The sequence below is a fragment of the Cervus elaphus genome, chromosome 19 (genome assembly GCF_910594005.1).
Source record: "Cervus elaphus chromosome 19, mCerEla1.1, whole genome shotgun sequence".
Lineage (NCBI taxonomy): Eukaryota > Metazoa > Chordata > Mammalia > Artiodactyla > Cervidae > Cervus > Cervus elaphus.
The window spans coordinates 11976027-12003283 of record NC_057833.1 but is presented as its reverse complement, the minus strand read 5'-3'; the positions used below and the strand labels follow the sequence as shown (position 1 = coordinate 12003283).

The window sequence follows — 27257 nt, the reverse complement described above, 5'->3', positions numbered from 1 at the left end:
AAAAGCAAAAAAAAAGCAAAATAGGGTCCTTTTTTTTTTTTTTGCCAGGTTATAGTGGGTTATAAAAATGAAAATTAAGGAGTAATAGAGGAGTAATAGAGGACTTTAAAAAAGAAAGAGAAAAAAATTTTTTAATTAAAAATATAATAATAGTAAAAATATATCTAGGGATTTCTCTCGGGCTGTTGCGGGCAGTGTGGGTTCTGTTCAGTTTCAGATAGCTCCTTGTTGCAGCTTACACTTCTCGATATCTATAGGCCCCTTCCGGTGTAGTCGGTGTTAACTACAGGGATTTTAATCTGTTGCAGCGGTCACTTCTGAGCGGTCCCCTTTGTTTATTTGGCTTCTGTTGGCAGGTCTCTTCAGAGTCTAATTTCCGCCCTGACACGGGCGGGCGGAGATGGTCTCTTGTTCAGGTTCGCTTGTTCAGTCGAGCTGCGGCGATGGAGGGGCGCTGCAGACAAATGGCACCGGCCTGTGTGGGGAGCACTCGCGGTGTTCCGGCCACACTGGGTTTGCCCCCGCTCAGGGGCGTGTGCTTTCCCCGTCTACACTGCTCAGGCTCCTGGCTGCTCTACAGGGAGCGGGCCCTGAGTTGCGTGCACTTCCCAGGCCTAAGCTGCTCAGATTCAGGTTTTCGGGTGCTCCACAAAGACGCAGACTCAGTTGGGCCTCAGGCAGCCAGGAGCTTGACGAGCGCACTCTGCCCGGGTGCAGCGCGCCTTCTCCCCTCCGCGGTCCCCGCCTCAGTTTCCACGCGTGCTGCTCAGGTGCGCCTTTGTCTCTTCTGGGAAGCTGATTTCTGGCTGCCACCCTCCCGGGAGATGTCGACCATCCAGAATCTCAGGAAGTCTTTGGTTAGAAGCTGGGAGCCTGTTTGCCGTTTGGTAGGGGTGCCGTCTCTGGGGCCGAGTTTGCCCCTTTCCCCTCCTCCCTGCCTCCTGCCTCCGGTGGCGGATGGGCCGGTCCGGCTTCGGCTAGCTCTTCTCTGGTATTCACTCAGTCCTTTGTTCTGGGGACGGGCGGGTAGTGCCTAAATTTAGGGCTTTTCGCAGGTTAATTCTCTCTCGCTATCCCACAGTTTAAGTTGCTTTCTCACGTTGGCTCCCTCCGATTGCCCTCAGGGCATTCAGGCCCGGTCCTTACCCTAAGCACTGCCGACTGCTCCTCTCCATTCCACCCCCACTTGCTGGTGGCGGATGCGAGCGTCTGGGGTACTTTTCTGCTAGGAGTTCCTTTTAGGCATGTAATCTGTGGGTTTTATTTATTCTTCCTCCCAGTTAGGTTGCCCTCGGAGATTCAAAAACTTCCCCCAGACCCGCCGGTGAGAGGGTTTCCTGGTGTTTGGAAACTTCCTCTATTAAGACTCCCTTCCCGGGACGGATCTCTGTCCCTAACTCTATTGTCTCTCTTTTTATCTTTTATATTTTGTCGTACCTCCTTTTGAAGACAATGGGCTGCTTTTCTGGGTGCCTGATGTCCTCTGCTAGGGATCAGAAGTTGTTTTGTGGAGTTTGCTCAGCGTTCAAATGAGCTTTCGATGAATTTGTGGGGGAGAAAGTGGTCTCCCTGTCCTATTCCTCTGCCATCTTAGCTCCCTCCTCCGCTAGATATCTTAGAACATATTACACAACTGTTTTTCCTGCCAGTGGACTTATTTCTTTATGTTCTTTATAAAAAAGTAATATAAAGATTATTTTGCATCTTTCTGAGCAGACTAATTACCAGGTGGGGGGGATTACAAATTCACCAGTGTAAATCTCCAAACCTAGCTCTGCTAGTTGGTAGTTAAAAATTGAATGTAGTTATCATTATGTAACCAATAAGAACTGGTAGAATAAGTTCTGCATTTATCAAAGATCCATTTTCTACAGAGGTTTTAAGATTTGCTTTAGTGGAAGTGGGCCTTGGGAGGGTGGTGAGTATAAAATAAATCTTGTTTACTTGCTTATTCCATCCCTTTTGCAAATTTTTTCCTATTACAATTTTGGGGAAGAAATATGATTTTGTTTTCTTTGATTAATTTTATTCCTGTAAGGCTATTCAAACTCTAAAGGCTTACAAAGAGTAATGGTTGCAAGAAATGGAATATTTGACCCTTTATATAATAAATTCTGGCAATGGTTACTCAGGTATATCATCAAGAAGGTTGTTATGTACTCTTAATTTTGTTCTGGGAGGAAAGATGGATTACTTCCTCTGAGGACTTTTGCAAACTGATACTGACTTTTACGTATTTTAGTTTAGAAATATATACTTTTCTTCAGTTTTTTTTTTCTGAAGAATTTTGATTTAACAGAAATGCTACATTTATTATTTTTACTCTTTGAAAATAAGGGACTAGAGCAGATAATATTCCTATGCCGTGTGGAAAGAATTTGAGTTTGCAGAATTTCCAATTCTTCCTGATGAAGACTTCAGGAATCCAACTTGTGGTGGTTTTAGGTATAAATCTATCACCTTTAAATGATTGATAACTCCTGAAATCTGTTTAACTAAAGGATGCCTGGTACTGATAGATTAGTCGCAATAGTAACTACATTTCATTTATGAGAAGAATAAATATTACATCATTCCTCTTTTATTGCCTCCCCCACTCATATTTTCAAGTCAAATATTTTTTAGAAAAGGACAAGGGATATAAATAAAGTAGAAAAAAAATCCATTACCTTCAATAGCTTGTGATTTATATGGATTAACAGATTAAACAAGTGATTCTGTTATTGAATAACTAATTTTCCTGAAAGTTTTATAGTATTGTGGTTGAGGCATGGTTGATGGACTCAGAGGGTGTAGGATCAAAACCTTGTTCTGCCATGTTTCAGCTAGGTGGGTTTGGACAACTGTTTAATCTCTTTGAACATCAGCTATCTATTAAATGGGGATAACAGTACACATGTTTAAAGTTGTTTTTTTAAAAAATGAGAATTACATGATCTAATCCCCAGGCAAAGTGCTTAGCATACAATGCTTGCTTAAAGAGTGTTAGCTATGTTGGTTAGATTAACACTCATGGATGACAGAATCTTTAACTGATTAAATGGGCTGAGGGCGGAGTAGTGGTCCCAGTTATATGGCTTCAATCGGAGACAATATCCTATAGGAAAGGAAATTTGACCTCATTTTTTGAATACCAGTGTGTGGATGAAGGAGAAGGAATATTTCAGGTACTGAAACTGATATGCAGGTAAAAACAAACATTTCTGAAGCTAAATGAATCATACTAACTGGGGTTTGAAAATACATTTGTTTGCCCAGATGTGGATTTGTATAGCAAAGTAAGAAATGAAGAGGTTGATTAGATAAATGTTCAAACAAACGTTAGCTCACATGTGAAAAAATCTATTTGGAGATAGAGGACTTTTGTGTTCTTAAACCAAAGAATGAGATTATAAAGCATGAGATTATAAAACAAGTCTTTGTGAAGGTGATTCCAGCAGTAGTTTCTGGGTTGGATGAGGAGATAATGGAATCTGTGGAGGGTGTTGATGATCCAGGTACTACTCACTTGGTTCTGGGAGGTATGGAATGCAAGAGAGCAATTCCAAGGGACAATTTGGATATGGCACAGCTTGGTAACACACTCAAGATGGGAACTGAACTAGTGTAGTTGATAATGCCCTCCATTATTACTTTACTTTGTTGGATGTAAATAGAACCTCCCATTCCATCTCAGTGAAGGAAATGATCTTTGTCTAGGAACTTAATCTGGGTTTCTACAATGGTAATAGAGTTCTGGATTTTGGTTACTCCAAGGGAATCCAGGGAAAGTGCAGGGAAATAAATTACTCTGCACAAGGATGTGACAGAAATGTATATATGTATAATACATGTGTGTGTGTGTTACCTTTTTACTTTTTTGGTCCTGATTGAGTTGACACAGGAGGGAAGATGTGAGAAGGCTAGAGGAGAAATAAAGGATACCAAGAACTTTTATGACTGGAGATTTCCAATATTAAATGTACATTTTTGTGTGATGTAGTTTTTCCCAGTCCTCAGACATTCAGGTACAGATGCTATGCTGTCATGAGTGAGTGTCTTACTGTGTGTATGAGGGTGTGTGTGTGTGTGTTTAAGTTATGGAAAGGGACTGAGATCTATGCCTGGGTTGGTGTGGTATGGAAAACAACTTTGGTTCTGGGAAGACAAAATGATCCTTAACCTGAACTAACTGAGCCAGAGGAGGGAGCTGATTGCCAAAGGAGTTAATGACAATAGGATTCTGGGAACTTGCAGAAATTCCAGGGAGGACATGGAATTCCCACAAGGAGGTGGCTTTGAATTTCCCTTTTTGTGATCTCAAGGAATAGGGTAACTGGCTGAATATTTATAGGGATAAATTTGACTTTACACACTTATTTTAGTAGGGATAAGATGTGACTAAATAAATCTGCTCCTTTTGGTTTTAATGCCCTCTAGGCTTAAGTTGCCTCAACGGCTTTATGATATTGCTGCCCATGTAGGAGCCTCAGAGTTAGTTTGCCTGCCAGGCTGGTTTGGCTTTTCAGCCTTTCCCTGATACTGAGATGTCACACTGTGGATGTCTGTGTCTTTCTGACTTACCTCCGGGACTGAAAGCCCTACCTCCCCCCAACTTGTCAATAGATATGACAGCTAGAGATGATCTTTCTACAGCAGAGTAGCATTTTAAATTTTTGAGTACTTAATGTCTACTCCCAGAAACACTGGGAAGAAAATCTGAAGCATTACATTTTTTTTTAGATGAATATTTTAATGAATCTGCTTGGAGTTATCCCTTGGTATTTGTCTCATTTCTGTCTAATTTTATGGTTATAATGCTATTTGAAAATTAAATGTCACAAAACATAAACTAAATAAACATGTCATCTGACTTTTAAAATTTTTATTATTTTTAGTATTATACTTAATAATTTTCCTGCTTTTTAACAGACTGTTTTGCTGATGAAATAAATGGGAGATGTGGGTGGGGAGTAACATAAAATTATGTGGAACTGGTGCTTGTGACAGGGTTAAGAGAAGATTACTTGGGTTGGAACCCCAGCTCTTCTACTTCCTAGACTGGCAAACTTAAAGAAGGTATTTAGACTCCCTGGTACTCAGTTTAACTCATCTGTAAAATGGGACAAATAATAGTAACTATGTCTCAGGGCTGTTAAGATAATTCATGTGAAGCTCCTAGAACAGTACTGGGCATCAATCTGGTGAGTGCTCAGTAAGCTACTTATTTTTATTATTGTTATAACATATTATTATTATTATTCATAGAAAAATTAGTCTACAGGGAAACTAATCTCATTATTTTATTGGTTTCACCTTGTGAAAAAATGATACTTTCTCATTTGATTATTTGCCATAGTCAACACATTTGCTTTTCTATGTTTTTGGCTATTTTCACAAATTTATATTTAAGTCAATAAAAATTTGCTATGCTTGTGGATATTCTAAGAATGACCCATTGAGCTTGAAGACAGTGCCCCAAAAGGAGTTTGTAGCATTTCTAGCATGATTAGAGTGTGAAGTCTGCCCAGATGCTGCCTTTGAAGGGAATAACATTCATTTGAAAATGCAAGTCTTTTTAAAAAAATTATAGATATTCATTCATAGTAATGTGATAGGGAGAATAGTGGTCCTCCAAAGATATCCATATCTTAACCCTCTGCACTTGTGAATATGTTATGTTTCATGGCAAAGAGGAATTCAGGTTGCTAACCTGTGGAATGAAGAGAGTATCCTAGATTATCCAGATGGGCCCAGGGGTTCTTATGTGTGAGACAGAAGCAGGTGAATCAGTATCAGAGTGACGCAGCGTGAGAAAGACGGCCTGCCCTGCTTGCTTTGAAGATGGAAGGTGGCTAGGGGCCAGAACTGCAGGCACCCTCTAGATGATGGAGAAGGTAAAGAAACAAATTCTCTTTCATCTAGAACCTCCAGAAGGAATGCAGACCTGCCTGCTACCACCTTAATTTTAGCCCAGTAAGACCCATTTCAGACTTCTGACTTCCCAAACTGTATGATAACAAACCTGTGCTGCTTTAAGCCACCCCAGTTATGGTAACTTATGGCAGCAATAGGAAACTATTGATAAAACAATACCGTACCACCCAAGCTTATCTGGTGGCTTGCCGGTAAAGAATCTGCCTGCAAAGCAGGAGATGTAGGAGATATGGGTTGGATCCCTGAGTTGGGAAGATCCCCTGGAGAAGGAAATGGCTATCCATTCCAGTATTCTTGCCTGGAGAATCCCATGGACAGAGGATCCTGGTGGGCTATAGTCCTCGGGATCGCAAGAGTCACACATGACTGAGCATACACACACACACACCACCCAAGGTGTAGATGTTAGTAAAGAAATATCTCTCCTATTTAAATGGAAAAGTTACCTTCTTTTCCATCTTACTGGGCAGAGACTACTCACTGTCAGAAGCACATGTCAGAGTCTGGAATGAGAATGGAGGAGGGTCTTGAGCTGTGGACAGAAGGAATCATGGAAGAGAATCTTACCTTGGGCAGAATGGCTATGTTTGTGGAAATTTTGAAAAGATTAAACTGATGAAGCTTCTATTTATAAAGTTATTCTGGTTGTTTCTGTTTTCCCCAGGCTACTGAAGGTGCATACATATGCTATTCATTGACGAATCTGTTTTTTTTTCCTGTGGAAATATAAGTTATAGAGTATCTGCAACTTTTAGGTATATTAAAGGTAAAGAACGGAAAAAAGGGACAATTAAAAAACAGTGTGTGCTGGCATGAGGTGTGGGTTATTATTCTGTAGCATAATTTTGTGGCTGGGGGCACAGAATTTATAGGATGTGAAACACTCAAGTTTAAATGCAAAAGGAACATTTATGAAAACGGATCACAGCGAAGGATTCAAACAAAAGCATTTCAATAGAAATAGTACATCCAGAAGAGACAATGAAAATAAAGAGGCCAAATGAGCTAGTGCAAACTGAAAGAATTAAAAAGAATAAACAGAGTCATCTACAACTTTATCAGAGAAAAAGAAATACAAGAGAAAGAATGACCCATCAATAAATGAGGAGGGAGGAGAAATCGATGTTAGTGGTAAAATGTCTGAGCTATTGAACTGCTTTTTTCAAGTCTGTCTTATAAAGAAATAGGGGTCTGGATAATTAGGAAGTAATTAAGGTCTCACTGACTTTGAGACACTATTGATCATAAATAAGTAAATAATTACCAATTGCATTAATAAAATGTGTGCATGTGTAGAAGCAATGCATTCTATGATAAATTTTCCTGATCCAATGGTAATTATTATATCATTTGTGAAGCTAGCAGTGAACTGGGGGGAGAAAAACCCACTTCCAAACATGCACAATTAATTAGATGAAATGATTTGACCAGAAGAAAAAGGCCAAAGAAATAAGCGCTTCAGGATAAAATCTGGAAGATTTGCTATCAGTTTATCTAAACAAATAACACCAACACCCACACACAAATAACATTGTAGAAAAACAATTTAAATTCTGGACCACCAGGTATGGGATAATGAACTACATGAAGTACAGTTCTTAGTTGCTCATTGTCCAGAGAACCTGGATCACTCAGGTGACTGATTACACAGATTTTACAAATGCTAGTTATTTGGGAGTTTAACATCTTCAGAACGAAAATGTTATAGAAAACTGCAGACACTTCCATTTGTGCTCCATCAAGTGGACCTAGGTATGAGCTCAGGATAGTATGAATTGGATACACACTTCTCATACACTTTTTATTAATTAATGAATTGATGTAAGAGTGTACTGTTTTGGTAATTGCAAGATGGTGTACAGTGGGGAAGAACAAAAAGTTTGTAGTCAGAGAGACTTGGGTTAGGATTGACCCCATGCATGAGCACTTGTTGGCCAAGTTATTTGACCTTTCTGAAGGAATCTAATCATATTTATTACATATAATTTTATGAAGGTTAAATGAAATCGCTGATATACTACTCTTGGCACAAAGTAGATATTCAACAAATAAAACTTATTGTCATAATAATATGGTAGATTTAAGTGAAACATGTGATATACATGTTTGCTTGAAAGCTAGGGAGCCCAGAATCTACTTTTTGCTCTAATTTTGAATTACATAGCACTTGGCATATTGGTACTTGATAAATGGCAGCAATTGACATGTAGTTTTTATTTAGCACTGTTACCTTGGGAAAATTATAGTCTCACTTTACCTCAATTTGTGCATAAGTTAGGATTAACCTATATTTCTTCAAGCATTTTCTGGGTTCTGAGCATTATTGGAGCACCTCTGGTTCCTGAAGGAACTTAAGAGTTTAGTTGCACAGGTAAAACCAATGTATAGGAACAACTAGAGATAAAAATGGGTGTAAATTCTCATAAGTGCATAGGGGTTCGGAAAACAGAGAAGGTAAACCATTGTAGCAACAAAAGGCATGACAAGGGAAAACAATGGTACTTACTGTAGTCATTGAAGGTTACTTAAGATTTGGATGAATGAAGAAATGGTGGAGAGGCAAAAGTGCTTTTTGAGTGTCAGGGGAGAGCCTGAGCCAGGGAGTGAGTAAGAATGAATGCATCTGATGATTGCATTTCTGAGACATGGAGCTTATGATCTGGTATAACGTCTGAGGATTGCACATGAATATTTGAAATTGGGGCCATTGTATTTGAAGACAGATGAGTGGATGTTGAATGAAATGGAGTGTTAGGATTGGAGGACAAAGCAGAAGGATGCTCTCGCTTGTAATAACACTCTCTCTAAAGTTTCATGGCTTTGGATGAAAGGAGATATTTGAATCTCTAAAATGCTTTCCTTCTTGTGAAGCTCTGCAACCATCCATAGAAGTTTCATTTTTCTTGTGTTTCTTTCATTAGCCTATGAGTCCTTTGAGGTGGGAACCAAGTTTTGTTCATTTGCATACAGGAGCCCATAATATGGGACTTAACATGTAATAATGAACACAAAATACTTGTGGGATGGATAAAAGCTGCTGTAGGTTATAAACATGAAGGGACATTTAATATTTGTCTCTCAATTATATCTCTTTTATTTGCCTATTTTATCTACTTCTAAAAGTTCTTACAGTGGCTTGCACACTGAAATGGAATACTTGTTAAGAAACAGAAATTGTATTCCAGAAGGAGAAAGTTTCCCTCCTTTTAGGCACCAAGGCCAAGCAAGAAATTTGGATTTGGTTTCTGGCAGTTGTAACATGAAGAAAATCACAACGTGCTTTCATTTTCTGATAAAGCAGCCTGCAACATTCAACTGCAGAACAAGAGTTTTCCCTGGAAATGAACTTGAGGAGGAAGTGATCACATGGGACCTTGTAATATTTCAATTAAACATTCCCATGTAGGGAGGGATATTCAATTGGATATGAGGAAGCATAAAATAGGCTCTGGAGAGAACTGGCATGGAGACCAACTCCATTTCTTCTGGCTCTCCAGATGGTTCATGGATGAAATTTACCCAGTTTAAAAATTTTATTTACTTTTTTTATTTTGGAAGTGCTTGCATCTGGAAAAAATAACCACAAATTCAATTGTTTAAAAAGTAAAGATATTTAGGTATAGTTAGAGAATGGAGTTCATATTAAATGATTTTGCTTTGAAACATGGTAAATAACTTGGAAAAGAGCATAAAACACTTTGCAGGGCCATGGCTCATAAATTTATAACATTGCTTTTATTAATTTGGAATCTTCATGAGCTGAGATGAAGAGAGGAGTCCTTGAATTGATTTCCACATTATGCTGATTCTGTGATCATCTGTGTACTAAGAGACCACCCAATTCATCTCTGTTGTAACTAACACCAGATTTTGGCCTGGATTTGAGATCTCTGGCTATGACATGCAACATATTTAAAAAATCTGCTTGATTGATAGTTTAATCATTGTTCCCTATTACATCAGCAGCCAGGCCTGGTATTCCAATTTTGAAGGATTGTTTTGCCTTTGTCCTTATGTCACACAAAGTACTTGAGGCTTGCCAATAGTAGATCTGATTGAAGCTTTATAGATTTCAGACATAGTTGAAAGTTTAAATTTTATCTTATGTTCTTGTGGCTATCTTTTAGACAGCATATGATTTCTAGTTCTCCTGTTATAAAGTCACCTTTCTGATCATTTTCATTGTGTATTCTTTTCTATTCCTTTATTTCTCCAATATTTATATGAGTGTCAATAATTTTACACTCTCAAAAAGCTAGTGGAAAAGCTGGTCACCACTTGTTCTTGAACTCAAAGAGGCAAACGTACGTAAACATGTTTTTGCCTGGACATGGTCATAAAGTCTTCCTTTAGGTCAGTGTTATCATTTTAGATTTTCTATGTGATTTAACAACCAGGCAAGTCCGCTTGGTTTTCCAGGCTGAAAAAAATTAAACCAGGCCTATACTTGACTATAGGGCTTCCCTGGTGGCTCAGAGGTTAAAGCGTCTGCCTGCAATGGGGGAGACCTGGGTTCGATACCTGGGTTGGGAAGATCCCCTGGAGAAGGAAATGGCAACCCACTCCAGTATTCTTGTCTGGAGAATCCTGTTGACTATATATAGCCAAGTACAGCATTTAATTGAACTTGACATTTGCATTCATCCAGTGATGGTGTTGCTGCTGCTTAGACAAAATTGTTAAACAGATAAGTCTGTCTGCAGAGATCCTCTCCATCGGCACCCTCCCTGATCCTCACTCCCTTTATGACGTTTTTAGGTTTCCTCACCACTTCTCCTTCCCACATCTAGAGCACCTCACCTGAGTTGTCCTCTTTGGTTAATGTTCCATGTTTTGAGTTTTCAGTAAAAACCTTAATTGAAGTGTAATCGAGATACAATGAACCACCCTTGGTTAAAGAGTATAGTTTGATAATTTCTGACATATATGTACTCCTACGATCACTACAGTTAAGGTAATGAACATATCAACCACCAACCAGTTTCTTGATGCTTCTTTGTAATCTCCTCTCCTGCTTGAACCTCAGTCTATCCTCACACTACTGCTGTTTCAACAGACATAGATTAGTTTTTATTCTCTAATATTTTATATAAATGGAATCATACAGTATATTCTGTTTTATGGTTTGGCTTTTTTCATTTAGTGTTATTATTTTGAGATCCATCTTTGCTGTTTTGAGCATCAGTAATTTGCTCTCTTTATTACTGAGCAGTATTCCATTGTACTGATGTATCAGAATTTGTTTATCTCTTCACTTGTTAATGGGTATTTGGGTTGTTTTCTGTGCGTGCTTAGTCGCTCAGTCATGTCTGGCTCTTTGAGACCCCATGGACTGTAACCTGCCAGGCTTCTCTGTCCATGGGGATTTTCCAGGCAAGAATACTGGAGTGGGTTGCCATGCCCTCATCTAGGGGATCTTCCTGGCCCAGGGATCAAACCCAGGTCTCCCGCATTGCAGGCGGATTCTTTACCATCTGAGCCACAGGGAGACCCCTAAGTTTGGGCTTATAGAAACAAAACTGCTATGAGCAGTATGCACAAGTCTTTGTCTGGAAATATGTTTCCATATTTTTTAGATATTTAGCTAGACTATACAGATGGTGGGGCTCCCCAGGTGGCACTAGCGGTAAAGAACCCGCCTACCAACACAGGAGACACAAGAGACACAGGTTTGATCCCTGGGTCAGGAAGATCCTCTGGAGGAAGGCATGGCAACCCACTCCAACATTCTAGCCTGGAGAATCCCATGGACAGAGGAGCCTGGCGGGCTATAGTCTATAGGTTCACAGAGTCTGACATGACTGAAGTGACTTAGCATGCAGGAATACAGATGGCTGGGTCACATGGTAGATGTCTGTTTAACTTTTAAAGAAACTGTCAAACTGTTTTCCAAAGTAATTGTACCATTTTGCGTTCCTGTCACTAGTTTGTGAGAATTCCAGTTACTCCACATCTGGTCCAAGTCTTGGTCTTATTGATTTTAATTTTAGAAATTCTAAGAGATACATAATGCTGTCTCTTTAATGCTCATTTCTCTAATGACTAACAATATTAATCATATTTTCATGCTATTTGCCAACTGTGTAACTTCCTTGTTGAAGTGTCTATTTAAATATTTTGTCTATTAAAAATTGAGTGTTTCTTCATTACTGAAAATTTGAGACTTCTTTATATATTTTTGATACATGTTCTTTATCACATTTGTGATTTGCAAATGATATCTCCTAGCTCAAGGTTTGTCTTTATATTCTCTTAACAGTGTCTTTCTCAGAGCAAAATTCTGAATTTTGATAAAGTCTAATTTACTAATTTGTTCTTTCATAGATCATGCATTTTGTACTGTGGCTGGAAAATCTTTGCCTAATATATGGTCATAAAGGTTCTCTTCTATAGCTTGTTATAGAAATGTTATAATTTTAGGTTTTACATTTAGGTGTACAATCCACTTTGAGTTGGTTTTTTTATATGGTGACGTATGAATATTTCTTTTCTGCCCATGAATATCAACTGTTTATTATCTTTGTTGAAAAGAATATTCTCCACCAAATTGCTTTTGTATCTTTGTCAAAATTAATTTGCTATATACGTAGGTCTAATTCTGGGGTCTCTTCTGGTGCTATCTATTTTTATGTTTATACACTAGTATAAAACTTGAAGTCAGGTCATTCTTTTTAAAAAGCTGTTTTTGCTATTCTAGGTCATTTACAATTCATATAAATTTTAAAATCAGCTTATGAATTACTGCACAAAAGCCTATGGGGATTTTGACTAGGATGACACTGAATCTATAAATTAATTTGGGCAGAACTGACAGCTTAAGGATATTGAGTTGCACTGATCCATGAACATGGAATATATGTCCATCTAGAGATTGTCATACTGAGTGAAATAAGTCGGACAGAGAAGGAGAAATATTGTGTGACATCCTTTATATGTGGAATCTAAAAAGAAATGATACAAATGAACTTACTTAAAACAGAAAGAGATTCACGGACTTAGACAATGAACTTATGGTTGCTGGGCGGATAGGATGGGGGAAGGAATAGACAGGGAGTTTGGGATGGACATGTATGCACTGATATATTTAAAATGAATAACCAACAAGGACATACTATATAGTACATGGAACTCTGCTCAATGTTATGTGGCAATCTGAGTGGGAGGGGAATTTGGGGGAGAATGGATACATGCATGTGTATGACTGAGTCCATTTGCTATTCACCTGAAACTATCACAACTATAATCAGGTACACACCAATACAAATCAAAAAATTTTTAAAAAAGAATATCTGGCCATATATTTAAGCCTTCTTTTAACTTTTCTAAGCAATGTTTTGTGATTTTCAATATACAGGTCTTGCATATCTTTTGTCAGAAGTATTCCCAAGTATTTCACATTTTTGTGCTATTGTAAATGATACTGTTTTTAAAAATCTCTATTTCCAATTGTCTGTTGCAAGTAATAGAAATACAGTTGATTTTTGTATATTGATCTTGTATCTTTGCTAAACTTACCTATTGTTCTAATAGCTTTTTCATAGATTCTGTAGGATATTCTACATACATTAAATTATCGTGCTGTCTGCTAATAAAGACAGTTTTATTTTCTTAAATCATTTTCTTAAATCATATTCCTGATTTTAGGGGGAACATTCAAATATTCACCATTAAGTATGATCTTCACTGTGAGTATTCTTGTAGATGTCCTTTATTGGGTTGAGAAAGTTCCTTTCTATTCCATGTTTTCTGGGAAATTTTATAACAGATGGGTGTTGGATTTGGTCAAATGACTTCCCTGATTTATTGAGGGGTTCATATGGCTTTCATTTTTTTATCTGTTAATTTGGCCAAATATATTAACTGATTTTTTTTTTTTTTAGTATTTAACTAAGCTATGTGGCTTGAGGGATCTTAGTTTCCCAACCAGAGATTGAACCTAGAGAAAGTGCTGAGTTCTAACCATTGGATCACCAAGGAACTCCTCATTTTTTTGGTTTCTTAAGGTAGAAAATGAGATCATCAGTTTGAGGGTTTTCTTTTTGTCTATTACAGGCATTTAGTGTTCTAAACTTCCTGTAACTGCCATTAACCACTTGTCACAAATTTCGACACACTGTGTTTTCATTTTCATTTACTTCCAGATACTTTCTAACTTCCTTTTTGAGTTCTTCTTTGATAAATTTGTTATTTGAAAGTGTCCAGTTTTCAAATAGTTGAGATTTTTCTGGATATTTTAATATTTTAATTCTAATTTAATTCTATTTTGTTCAGAGAACATACTTCATATAATTTGAGTCCTTTTAAATATTGAAGCTGAAATTATGGCCCAGATTACAGTCTCTTTTGCTGCATGTTTTGCTTGCACTTGAAAATGATTCTGTTGAGTGTACACTGTGCTTAGTTGTTCAGTTGTGTCCGACTCTTTGCGGCCCCGTGGACTGCAGCCCACCAGGCTTCCGTGTCCATGGGGATTCTCCAGGTGAGAATACTGGAGTGGGTTACCATGCCCTCCTCCAGGGGATCTTCCCAACCTAGGGATCAAACTCAGGTCTCCCTCATTGTAGGCGGATTCTTTACTGTCTAAGCCACCAGGGAAGCCTATTGAATGTAATTATCTATTATTTTAAATGACACCAAATGGCTGATAGTCTGCTTCGGTCAATATCCTTATTGATTTTCTACTTGTTCTATCAGTTATTGAGTGATAATGTTGAAATCTCTGCCTATGAAAATTGATTCATCTAATTCTCTTTGCAGTTTTATCAGTTTTTGAAGTTTTTCATTAGGAGCATAAGCATTTGAAGCTTGTTTTCATCTCTTGATGAATTAACACTTTTTCAGTATGAGATGGCCTTCTTTATCACTGGTAATTTCTTTGCTCTAAAAAGCAATATTTACTGTCTGATATTATTATAGCCACTCCAGGTTTTAAAATCAGTGTTAGCATAGTATATTTTCCTTCATCTTTTAATTTTTAACCAGGCTATGCCTTTGTGTCTGATTCTTTTAAAAAATTCAATCTACCAATTGATGCTTTTATTTGGGATATTTAGACCATTCATATTTAATGTGATTTTTGCTATATTTAGGCTTAAGTTTACCATTTACCAATGAAAAATTTTATTTTCCAGTAGATTTTCTATTTTCTAATCTGTGTTTTATTCTTCTTTATTGTCTTTATTTGCTTCCACCTGGATTGACTATTTTTCAGGACTTACTAGTTATGGCTTACTAGCTGTAAAATTGCTTTAGGGTTTATAGTGATAAGTTAGAGATGCCACACTTCACATATTGGATGTCAGGCTCAGAGTATAAGAACCTTGCAATAGTATACTTACCTTTTCCCCTCCTGGGTTTTGTGCTATTTTTATCTAACATTTTCTTTCTATATATGTTATAAACCTAATAATACCTTGCTATCGTTTCTGTTTTAAGTAGTCACCTATCCTTTAAACAGGTTTAGAAATAAGAAAAAGATCTGTTAACCCTTGGATATCTGGTGCTCTTCTTTCCTTTGTATGTATCTATACTTTCACCTGCTATCATTTTCCTTCTTCCTGAAGAACTTATGGTATAAATTCTTCCAGCTTTTACAGGTCCAAAGAAGTCTTTATTTGTTTTTGTGTTTAAAGATCTTTTTGCTGTGTATAGAACTCCGTGTTGTTGTTGTTTAGTCTCTAAGTGTGTCTGACTCTTTTGTAACCCCATGAACTGTAGCCTGCCAGGCTCCTCTGTCCATGGGATTTTCCAGGCAAAAGTACTGGAGTGGGTTGCCCTTTCCTCCTCTAGGGGATCTTCCTGACCCAGGGATCAAACCCAATGCATCTCCTGCATTGGCAGGTGGATTCTTTACCTCTGAGCCCCCAGGGAAGCCCTGTAGAACTCTAGGTTGACTTAAAAAATACATTGAGACTATTGTTCTATTGTCTTTTCTTCTGCATTACTTCCAATAAGAAATCTATTTCCCTTTTCTTTGATCCTCTATATGTAACATACAGTCTTTCTTTCCCCTGGCTGCCTAAACTTTTCCTTTTATTAGTGATTTAAGATAATTTAAAGATTATGTGCCCTGGTATAGTTTTTTTTTTAAATTTTCTGTGTTTCAAATTTGTTGAGCTGCTTTTGAACTATTGGATCTGAGGGTTTATAGTTTTCATGAAATTTGAGAGAATATTCCTTCAGTTCTTTTTCTGCCTTCCACTCTCTTTCCTTGTTTTTAGGGACTCCAATTATTAGTATGTCAGGCCACTTAAAGTTGTTCTGTTCATTTTCTGTCCTACCTTCCTCTGTTCCTTCTTTCCTTTCCCTTTATTTTCCATGTTTCATGTTGGGTAGTTTCCATTACTATGCTTTCAAGTTTATTAAACTTTTCTCCCCTCTGCAATGTCTAATATGTTAATTTTAATCCCATTCCATCATTATTAATTTTTTAGACCTTGTAGTTTTAATCTCTGAGGTTTGACTTGGACCTTTTTATTATGGAATATAAAAATATCCCATATTTTTATTTAACACAGTCATTCTTTCTTCTTGCTTCTGGAACACATGAAGTATAGTTACAACGACTTTTAGTGTTTAGCTACTAATTGTACTGTTGGTGTCATCTCTGGCCGGTTTCAGCTGATTTGCTTTCTTGCCGTAGGAGGATCCGTGCAACGCGGCCGCTCTGTGACCACGCCAGGCTTTCTAGCTTGCACTTCAGTTCACCTGCCCTGTGGGACCTAGTGGTTCGGAGCTGACCGTCCACTTTGGGGCCAGTCTTCTAGCTGGGTGGTCCTTCCAACCAGATCCCTCATACTCCTAGCTTACTTCCCTCTCCTCTGCTTGGCTCCTCATTTTCTGCATTCAGAATGCCTGGTGACCAAGCCTGCACTGGCTATGTCAGTCAGTAAAAATAATATATTTTCTTCTGCAAATTAATCACATTTGTATTTCACAAGTAAGTATTATTATTTTTCTGGATTATAGATATAATTCACGCTCATGCAGACGATTTGGAAATTTTGGAAAAATATGTATAACAAATTTAAAGTTACCTACCTCTAACTATGGCTTGCATTTTTATGCTTCTCCTTGTTTTACATAGTTCATCTTATGCTGTATTCACACTTTAAATTCTACTTACTTTCAGTTACTTTTCCTGCATCACTAAAAAATTTTAATGATTACTGCCATTTCATCATAAAGGAATGCCATAATTTATGTAATTATTTCCCTATAATGGGACACTTTCAGCTTGTTTTCATTTTTCCCTGTTATTTCTGCATAATTTCTTCCTGAATTTGGGATTATGTCTTTAGGATAGATTCCCAGAAATGGAACAATAGGAATTAATCTTTTCAGACACTTAAAGCAATGCCAGGTTGCTTTCCAAAATGGTTATAACAAGGTACACTTAAATTCAACCAGCACTTGACATGACTTTGTTTCACCAGGCAAATGTTTTTATACTATATACATTTATTTATTAAAGCAAGAGATACTATTTAATATATCTGATATTTACCTTACACAGTAAGTTGAGAAAATTTTTTAGGTAGCTATCTAACTGTACGAGAAAGTTTTTCTCCTACTTTCAAATCAGTTCAAAAGATTCATTTGCATCCATCTTATAACCACAGCCAAGTACATCCTCTTTCTTTCATTTGGAGTCCTATATTAGCATTATTGACAAATTATGCTGTTAGAACGAACACATTATATCTTCCTTAATTTGGGTGAGAATTTCTTTCCATGATTAATGCCAAGAATTCTTTTGGGATCTGTTCAAGCCTGGTAGAAGCCCTTAATTTATTATTTGTTTTGTTTATTTAGAATTTATATCTTGCCTACTACTAAACCAGATTTGAGGTGACTTATACATAACAACAACAACAACAACAAAAACAGTAAGATAAAGAATACAAAGAACAAGGGAAAATTGATAATAGGAGCCTAAGCTAATTATAACATCTGGGCACTGATTTTTTAAATCAGAGTTTGGTGGCAGTTTTTTATATGCTAGTTTTGTTTTGTTTTGTTTTGTTTTGCCCTTGGGTTCTGCAGGCAGTTTGTAAGAACTGAGTGGGATGAGACAGCAAGGCAAAGGCTGGGAGGTTCCTGGCACATCGACATCAACCTCAGAGGCCCTCTGGGGATGCTGGTATAGCATTTTCTCACCGGAAAGCACTCATCTATCATATTCATGTTCTCCTAGGAAACCCCTCAGAGGGCACCCTTGCCTTAGAGGACAACTCTCCAGGAGCTCTTGGGGCAGTCGGTGGGCAGCATTTCACAGGCTGTTGGCCTCTGTGGTGAGATGACAATTTTTCTCTGACTTCAACAAGGGTCCTTTGCAAACTGGTGCAGCAGGAAGTGGAAGACCACGGCCCTGCTATTGTGCTAAGAAGTCATTATCGCCAGAGGGAGCAGAAGTAGGGACTGCAGATAATGGGCCTCTCAGGCTGTCCAGAAATCATTACATGACTGAGGAAGAGGTAGCCACTGTTTTAAATCCCATTAGTGGGGCTGATGGGCTGTCTGGGACAGGATGCCTATCCCTGAACCAGCAGCTTAGAATAACTTCTTATTAACCCTCTAATGTTGCGAGCTGTCATTTCCCAGGCTGCAGTTCCAACACTTTTCCAGAGAGAAGAGGAAAGTGTATCTGGGGCCTTACACATGATCTCACTGAATTCTAGCAACCGCCTTCTGAAGTTGGTATTAACTCCTTTGTGCAGGTAAAGAGGCTGCGATCTGTTCAAGGTCACAAAGTTAGTAAGTAATGGAACCAAGATTTAAATCTGAATGCCTGACTCTAAAGCCTGCATTCCTTTGATACATCAGCTGATTCCAAGATGCTGTGTGTTTGTGATTGAGGAAGTGTCAGAACATTGCAGCTCAGGAATGACCTTCACAGTCGGTGACACTAATGACTTGGCTTTGGTGCTAAGCCTTGAAACTCACACATGTTTGCTAACCTGAAATACTCAATCGGAGACTTCCCTGATGGTCCAGTGGTTAAGAATCTGCCTGCCAATGCAAAGGTCACGGGTTCAATCCCTGGCCCAGGGAGATTCCACATGTCATACAACTAAGCCTGTGCACCATAACTCCTGAGCCCTCCGTCTAGACCCCGTGGTCTGAGACGAGAAGCTCTCGCAGTGAGAAGCCTGTGCTGGAGTAGAGGGTAGCCTGAACTAGAGAGTAGCTTTCACTCATCACAACTAGAGAAAGCCCAGCACAGCCAAAAATAAAATGAATTTAAAAAGAAATACTCAATAGCTCTGTATACATTCCATTTTCAGAACTTATCAATACTTATGCCATCTTTAATCCTCTTTCCCTTTTTAGAAAAAGTTTTCCTTCCTACACTTTGTTCTGTAATAAGCATAATGTAACTCAGGTATGGTTAGTTTCTAGTTTCATAAGCTGATTGCCCAAGATGGTCTAATAAAAGGGAATGAGGAAGAGCCACATACATTTAATTTCTTTTAGTTCCACTACCTAATTTAAATTTTTTCAAGTCTCCTCTGCTTTTTCTTAAGCTTGAGGGTTTGGTGTTACAAAATGAGTAATTCTAATTGCGGCTTTTGGCGAATAATTTTTATTTGTTTAAATGTCTACAGATTATTATTGAAAAGGCTTTGAAATGCATTCAGAATAGTATGATTACAAATTGGTACTATGATTCTGACTTCTAATAACTTTGTGCTTTACAGAATTACATGATAGTTAAAAGGTCATGGTTCTAGAATATGCTGAAAGTAGGTATCTTTAAAAAATGTTCACCTTTTTTTCATTATGCTATTTTATGTATTGAATAATTCATTGCTAAAACATTAAAAAAAGAGTCCTCAATAACAAAAGCATGTTTTCAGTTAAGGACCACCTCTTTTTCTTTTTTTAATCAGAGTATCCTTAGGCTTGCAAAACTAGATTGTATAAACTTGTTTATACAGAGGAATTGCCAATTCCAATGTCTTTGTCACTTTGGTTCCACTTACTTTACAAAATAGTCATGAGGCAAATCAGTGGCCAAAACAGAAATAGTATACAGAAATAATCTGACTCTTAAGGAATCTTTTTTCATGTTGTATCCAGTGTTTAACTATATTTGTTCCAGGTGCCTATGGTGCTGTGCTGGGCTAGTTAGTAATGTCTTCTGCTTTTAAGATCAACGTTAGCAAAAAGTGTATCTTTTCTGTTACTTATACTTGGAAATTTTTTGGAGTATTTGACACTCACAACTATTCCTCCAACTCAACTATGTATTGGAATGAAAGAATGTTCTGGACATGAGGGCAATGAAATAGACAGATACTGGAATACATGTGATTCTTAACAACCTGCAGGTGGGTATACACTGTGTGGCTGTCCGACAAAAGATTTCTCATCCTAGAACAGCTTTTCCTTATAAGAATAGTATTTCCAAGGAGCTCCCCCTTTATACAAGTCAATCAGTCTCCAGATCTTGATTAAACGCCTTATGTATGAGGCATTTGTGGTAGTAGTTAATATGTGTATATGGAGAATTCAAGGATGAGGAAGACAGAGCTCTGACCTTCAGTGCGTGGGCATTCTTGAAAGGTTTTAAAGCATGGGATTGCATTTCAATAGTTAGAAACAGGAAGAGGTAAACTTCAGATTGGGGAGAATGGTATATATTTGACTGGCTATAGGATAGTTGTAGTAGGAGCAGGAAGGAGGAAATAAGCATTAGAGGCTGAAGAGAGAGTGCATAGGAGTTGGTAACAGCTTAGGTGTGGGGGTGGAGCAAAGGAGTGAAAGAAAAAATGATAAAGAACATTGGATTTGGTGATTAGGAGGTAATTTTTGATGTCTAGATGTGCAATGTCAATAAAACAGCTGAAGATAGAAGTTAAGTTATAATGTATTAGGGGTGAGTGCATGAATAAAATAGGGGTTTCAGTCTGTTCCTTGAGAACTTCTGTCAACACAGGGAAGGAAGGAGGGGGGGAATTGATTTTTTTTTTTTAATTTAAGGAGAAATGAACAGTTTTTAAGGCAAAAGAGAGGTACCAGAGGCAAGGTAAAGGTTAACAGAAAAAGTACAGTTCATATAGAAAGGGGAAATGGAAAGGAATGAAGTGAGTTTACAAGTGGGAGGGCTAGGTTTGAACAGGAGGAGAGATGTCGGTTCTTGAGAAAAAGAGAAGGAAAAAAAAAGATGAGGACAACTAATTATAGTTAAGACCCTCCCCCCCCCCCACCCCAGCGATACTTAGAAGCTCAGACTGGGGTGTCAGGGGAAGGGCTGGGCTGAACTGGATAGCCACCAGAGCTATCAGGTTGGTAATTATGGATTTTATGGATCAACCTAGAGAAAAATGCATTAAGGTTAGTATGGTGTGAAAAATCATATCAATCCATGAGAAGTGGTATTTGGCTTCCATGTGCCTCCTCTTCTGTGAGTGCAGTGACTGAATGGACTGCACTGTAGCCTGACATGGCTTAATTGGACAGGTCTAAATACAGTCACTTCAGCTAAGTGGCCCTCCCACAACTCTTGGCCTCAGAGCCTATAGGATCTATAGGACTGACTCAGGTTGGGGGTGTGGAATGATTGTGTGAGCAGTCTCTCTCTCTCTGGCTTACTATAAGCAACTTGAGATGTCATTTAGAGGAATCATAAAAGGAAAGCTTTCTCTAGGTGGGATTTAACAGAAATCAATCAGCACACAGAAAAGAAATAGAGGATATATATATAGTCTTTCCTCTTCAATCCCTTTGTGAGGGAGATCTATAAACCACCATATGGTGGTTTAGAGCAGGTGTAAGAAGATGTTTAAGTTATAAAATTTAAATGGGAAGATTTAAATGCATAAGTAGCAGAAAGTGGTTGACAGTGCAAGGATAATTTCAGTTTTATGGGCCAAGTTTTGAATGGTTATTCATAGTTGAGTGTTAACAAGGTTTAACACTTTAAATAGTTGGTGTTGTCTTTAGAGGATGTATATTTAATTGAAAGAATTCTGTAATGGCAAAACCACTTGAGTTGAAAGTCAGGAGAGGATTGTTGTTTAGTTGCTAAGTTGTGTCTGTCTGTCTGTCCGTGGGATTTTCCAGGCAAGAATACTGGAGTGGGTTGCTCTTTCCTTCTCCAGGAGATATTCCTGGCTCAGGGACTGAATCTGAGTCTTCTGCATTGGCAGGCGGATGTTTACTGAGCTACCTGGGAAGCCCAGGCTTAATTGTGGGTCTGGGTTTTCTAGGAAACAAGCCTGGGATCTTAATTTCCTTCAGCCTTATTTTCTTCATCTGCAAAATGATGGACATTCTATAACATTAAAGCCATAACATTCTATGATTCTAGACTCATTTGGAGAAGCAGCAAGAGGAGGCAGCCAGTGGTCCACACACTGGGGACCACACACTGGGGCGGGACTGGCTGTGTTTGGTGCTCGGGCACCTCTGCTGTTTCTGCCTAGCTGGTGTTCTGTTGCACTGCATCCCACCTTGCTCAGTCGGAAGCTGCCCCCACGGAGGTCTGGGCTGGAGGAGCACCCAAGATGGCAGAACCCAAAATCCCTCAACTCACGTCCTCTCAGGAGTACACCAAAATTACAACTCTTTTCAGAACAATGGTTGGTGAAAGTGTTGAGGGAATGTGTAATTTCCTCAGTTCTGTCTCACTGCAGCAAAAATTTGAAATGGCTGACCAGTGTTACAGCTTGGTTACAGCTCAGTTCTATTTGGAAAAACAAAGGATAGTACATCCTCGAGCTGTAAGGGCAGGCCGCCTCCAAAAGAGAGGCCTGAATCCATCTTGGCTTCCTCCTTTTATTTATTTGTCTCCTCCCCACCTTGAGCCTGCCCTATGCAAATTGGGCTGGCCAAGAAGTGGGTATGTTTGTTTCACCTGAGGTTTTCACTCTGTTCTGTGCATTTTCTTTTGTTCTGTTTTTGCAGGCTTTTACCTTTCTTTGTCTTTCAGCCACCACTCTTTTGGACTCTTCTTCTTTTTCTAATGACCTAATATTCCCCCCTCAAGAGATAGGAGGCCCAATTCTTTGGGAATAGGGACATCAAGGTCTCTCTGGCTAATTCCTGCTGAGCTGGGATGGTGAGGGGCATTGGGCCTGCCCCTCTTGCTACTCTCAAGCCTCAGAGTCCTTATGGCAGTGTCCATCTAAGGGTGAGTGATATTTTCTGTGGTAGGGTGTAGGTTTATATATCCTTGTTGAACTGGCACTGCATGTTGTAGCTTGTTGACCTGGGCAGAGACAAAATGAGTTAGACAACTGATAATACACAGAGCAATCATATGCAGCATCAATATGGTGACAACAGGGATTAGTGGGGACATTAGCCAACTCCAAATCCCTCCTGGCCAGGAGAAGGATGTCCCCAAAGGAAGATTGTAGCTGCCCTGAGAGTTCTCCATCTTGTTCTTTGAGATCCTGTAGGATATGAATGTTTTTCTTGAGGACTGTGAGACTTTATTGAACTTGGCTGGGAGTATTTACCCAGAAACAGCATGTCTCATTCAAGATGGCTCAAGTGCCTCCTTGTTCAGGGATCAGGAGATCTGTCTCCTGTCCATTTTGGAGTAGAACCTCTGCCAAGCTCTTTTGGCTCTTTAGAGCTATCCTGAGAAATCTTATCCTCTGAAACTTAATTTTGGGTATGTTTGTTAGAGTGGCACTCATTTGTAGTCCTGAATAGGTATCTGAGATCTCCCAGGGGCTCACAGGTGTTCTGAATGTCCTCTTCTGTTTTCTTCCATGGCTTGACTTGTGAGTAGAGAATCCAGGAGTTGTGTCCTGGTACCTTGACTGCTGTGGGGGTAGAAGGTATTACAGGGTAGGGGCCCTTCCATGTGGGCTGGAGTTGAGCCTTTGGGGACCCATCTTTCCAGACTTTAATTAGGTCTTGAGTCCCTGGAGCATATAGTGGTGGCTCTTTAGAATCTTTTGGGTCCTGGTTGACACCCCATATGTGTTTATCCTTTTGGAATTGCCCAATGGCCATGGTATAAGATCAGAGGGTCTAAGCCTCTGGATCTAGGAAAAGGTCATTGACATAAATGAAAAGATCTCCCATATAGCATTTCATAAGGGCTAAGACCAACCTGTTCCTTAGGGGCAATAAGGGTGTGGAGGAGAGCTATTGGTAAAGCCTCCTTCCATCCCAGGGAGGTCTCCAGGGTTATCTTTTTTATTGCTGATTTTAAGAACTGGTTGGCTCTTTCTACTTTTCCTGAAGACTGAGGCCTCCAGGCACAATGGAGACAATAAGTAATGCCCAATGCTTAGAGACCTGTTGGGTGACCTTAGATGTAAATGATGTCCCATTGTCACTTTATGATGACCTGGGCAGACCAAATCTTGGAGTGATTTCATGGGGCAGTTTTTTTTACCACCTCCTCAGCCTTCTCAGTCTAGGTGGGAAAGCTTTCAATCCATCCTGTGAATGCATCTATCATGACTAATAGGTATTTATGCCCTTGAGAAACTGGCATCTGGGTGAAGTCCATCTGCCAGTCCTCTCCTGAGTAGGTCCCACACTGTTGGATGGGCTGGGCCAGCTGGGATCTTTGAGCTCCTTGGGGGTTGTTTAATTTGCAAGTGGGGCAAGAGGAGACCACTTGCCTTATAGTCGTTTGGAAGCCTGTTTCTCTGAAGGACCTTTCTAGTAATCTTTGGAGGGCCTTCTCCCTTAAATGAATGGTGGCATGTAAGGAGTTAACCAACTTCCGTTGGAGGTTTCCAGGCAGAAAAAGGAGTCTATCCTTTTGGAACCACCCCATTTGATCTTCTTGAAAGCCCTCACTCAGCGTTAAGAGTCTCACCTTCAGTATATGAAGGAGTTTCTGGCAAATTAGTCTGTGGAACTAAGGTGGCAACCCCTATTAGGTCATGGTTCTGTAACGCTGCTATCTTAGCTGCCTGATCAGCTGCTTGGTTCCCTTGTGCCACTTCTGTGCTCTGTTTTTGGTGTCCTTTACAGTGGGAGACTGAAACCTCAGTGGGCAGATGGACTGCCTCCAAGAGCCTAAGGATTTGATCACCATACTTGACTGGGGACCCTCGGGTGGTCAAGTGGCCTCTTTCTTTCCCAATAGCAGCATGTGCATGTAACACCAGAAAGGCATACTTGGAGTCAATGTAAATGGCTACTCTTTTTCCTTTTCCCAGCTCTAAAGTTTGAGTCAGGGCTATGAGCTCAGCTAATTGGGCTGAAGTACCTGCTGGCAAAGATTTAGCCTCTGTGGTCTCAACATTAGAGACTACTGCATATCTGACTCTTTTCCCATCTAAGACAAAGCTGCTTCCATCAGGGAACCAGATTTCCTCAGAATTGGTCAGAGGATCTTCTGACAATCCCTCTTGGGGTTTTGTCCAGTGGTCCAAGGTCTCTAGGCAAGAGTGAAGGGGAAGAGAGACCCCTTGGGAGTAGGTGGGAAGGTAGCTGGGCTAAGAACCTCACAAGGCAATATAGTAAGGCCTGCATTTTCCATCAGCACTACTTGATATTTGAGGATCCTTTGATCAGACATCCATAAATGGCCTCTCCCATTCAGGAGTTGTTTCACTGGGTGCCTGGTAAAAATAGTTAGTTTGCCCCCCAAAGAGAATTTTAAAGCATCTTCTATCAGGACTGCAATAGCTGCAAGCTTTCGAAAACACAGAGAGATCTCTTCCCAGTAAAGGAGTAGGGTACTCAGAGACCACCAGAAACTGGTGGGAAAATATTTGTCCATCCCAGCAGCGAAGAAGTGCTCAGGTGAATCTTTTTGTAAATGTGTTTATTCTAGCACCCAAAATGGTACAGGTTTGGGAGGAGAAGACTCCGGAGTAGGAGGTCAGGACAGAGTAGGTAGCCCCTGTGTCAACCAAGAAATTCTTAGACCTGACAGGTAGGCTGGCTGGAGCTGATTGCTTCAGTCCTGTTGAACCATCATGAGTGAAGGCTTGGTGCTTGATCTTGAAGTTCTTGGGTCATGGCAGAGTGCCACCCAATGTCCCAATTGATGGCATTTGTAGAAAGCCATTTTAGGAGATTTGTCATGGTTTGGACACTCTCTGGTCCAATGTCCCTCCTGTCTACAGATTAGGCATTTGCCTCATGCCTTGTCTTTCAAAGGACTTGGGGTTTGCCATAGGGCTTCCCTGGAGGGTGGCCAGCATCTGGGTATGTCTTGTGTTTTTCCTTCTCTCCCTTTCCTGGGCCTTGGCCTCCCTCTCCTGTTCTCTGTTATAAAAGGTGTTGGTGGCTGTTTGGACCATCTAATCTAAAGAGGCAGCGGGGCCTGCTGCTGTAGCTATTGTGACTTTATCCTGATACCTGAATCACTTTGAGACAGGAGTTTGTCCTTTAAAATCACCTGTCCCTCGTAAGAGTTTAAGTCTAGATTGGTAAACTTTTGGAGGGCCTCTTTTTGACTTTCCAGAAAGGCAATGGGGTTCCTGTTGAACTCATGAGTTATTGCTGAGACCAGGCACAGTCCCACAACTAATAGACTTCCTTGTATTTCCATGGATGGACTTCCTTAGGGGTGAGTCTTCTTGAAGCTTATCCTATGCAGTACTGCTGCAACCTGAGAGCCAGGTGTCCCCAGGTCAGGGTGCAGATCCCCAGGCAGGTTGAGGCATGACAGCCTCCTGGAGATGGAATCGCTGGGCAGGTCGAGGTGCGTCGACCTCCTGGTACCCCTGGACTGGTGGATCCCTGAGCATGTTGAGGTGCGACAACCTCTGGAAGACCAGATCCCTAGGCAGGTTGAGGCAGGACGACCTTCTGGGACCCCCCTAAACCCCAGGCCGGAGTTGGGCATCCCCAAGATCTCCATCATGACTAGTGCTGGGTAGGATTAAGGGGTTGTAATCTTAATTCATTACTGGTTTGTCCACCATGGATGGGAATAGATAACATGATGTAAAGCAATCCAAGCTTGTGCCCTGAGACTGGGAACCTGGTGAAACATAAATCCCTGATTTCATCCCCTAGTCCTCCATAAGAGCAGTTTCAGTTCAGTTCAGTCGCTCAGTTGTGTCTGACTCTTTACGACCCCTTGAATCACAGCACACCAGGCCTCCCTGTCCATCACCAACTCCCAGAGTTTACTCAAACACATGTTCATTGTGTTGGTGATGCCACCCAGCCATCTCATCCTCTGTCGTCCCCTTCTCCTCCTGCCCCCAATCCCTCCCAGCATCAGGGTCTTTTCCAATGAGTCAGCTCTTTGCATCAGGTGGCCAAAGTACTGGAGTTTCAGCTTCAGCATCAGTCCTTCCAATGAACACCCAGGACTTATCTCCTTCAGGATGGACTGGTTGGATCTCCTTGCAGTCCAAGGGACTCTCAAGAGTCTTCTCCAACACCACAGTTCAAAAGCA

At 39.8% G+C, this 27257-nt stretch overlaps 1 long non-coding RNA gene across 1 annotated transcript in view; it reads left to right on the top strand.

Annotated features, from left to right (window-relative positions):
* Positions 1-907: 907 nt before the first annotated feature.
* Positions 908-27257, top strand: part of LOC122676165 — a 40459-nt gene continuing 14109 nt past the window's right edge. Inside the window, exons 1-2 of the long non-coding RNA XR_006335457.1 lie at positions 908-991; positions 18113-18209. This is a non-coding gene — a long non-coding RNA (uncharacterized LOC122676165). The remainder of the gene's footprint in view (positions 992-18112; positions 18210-27257) is intronic.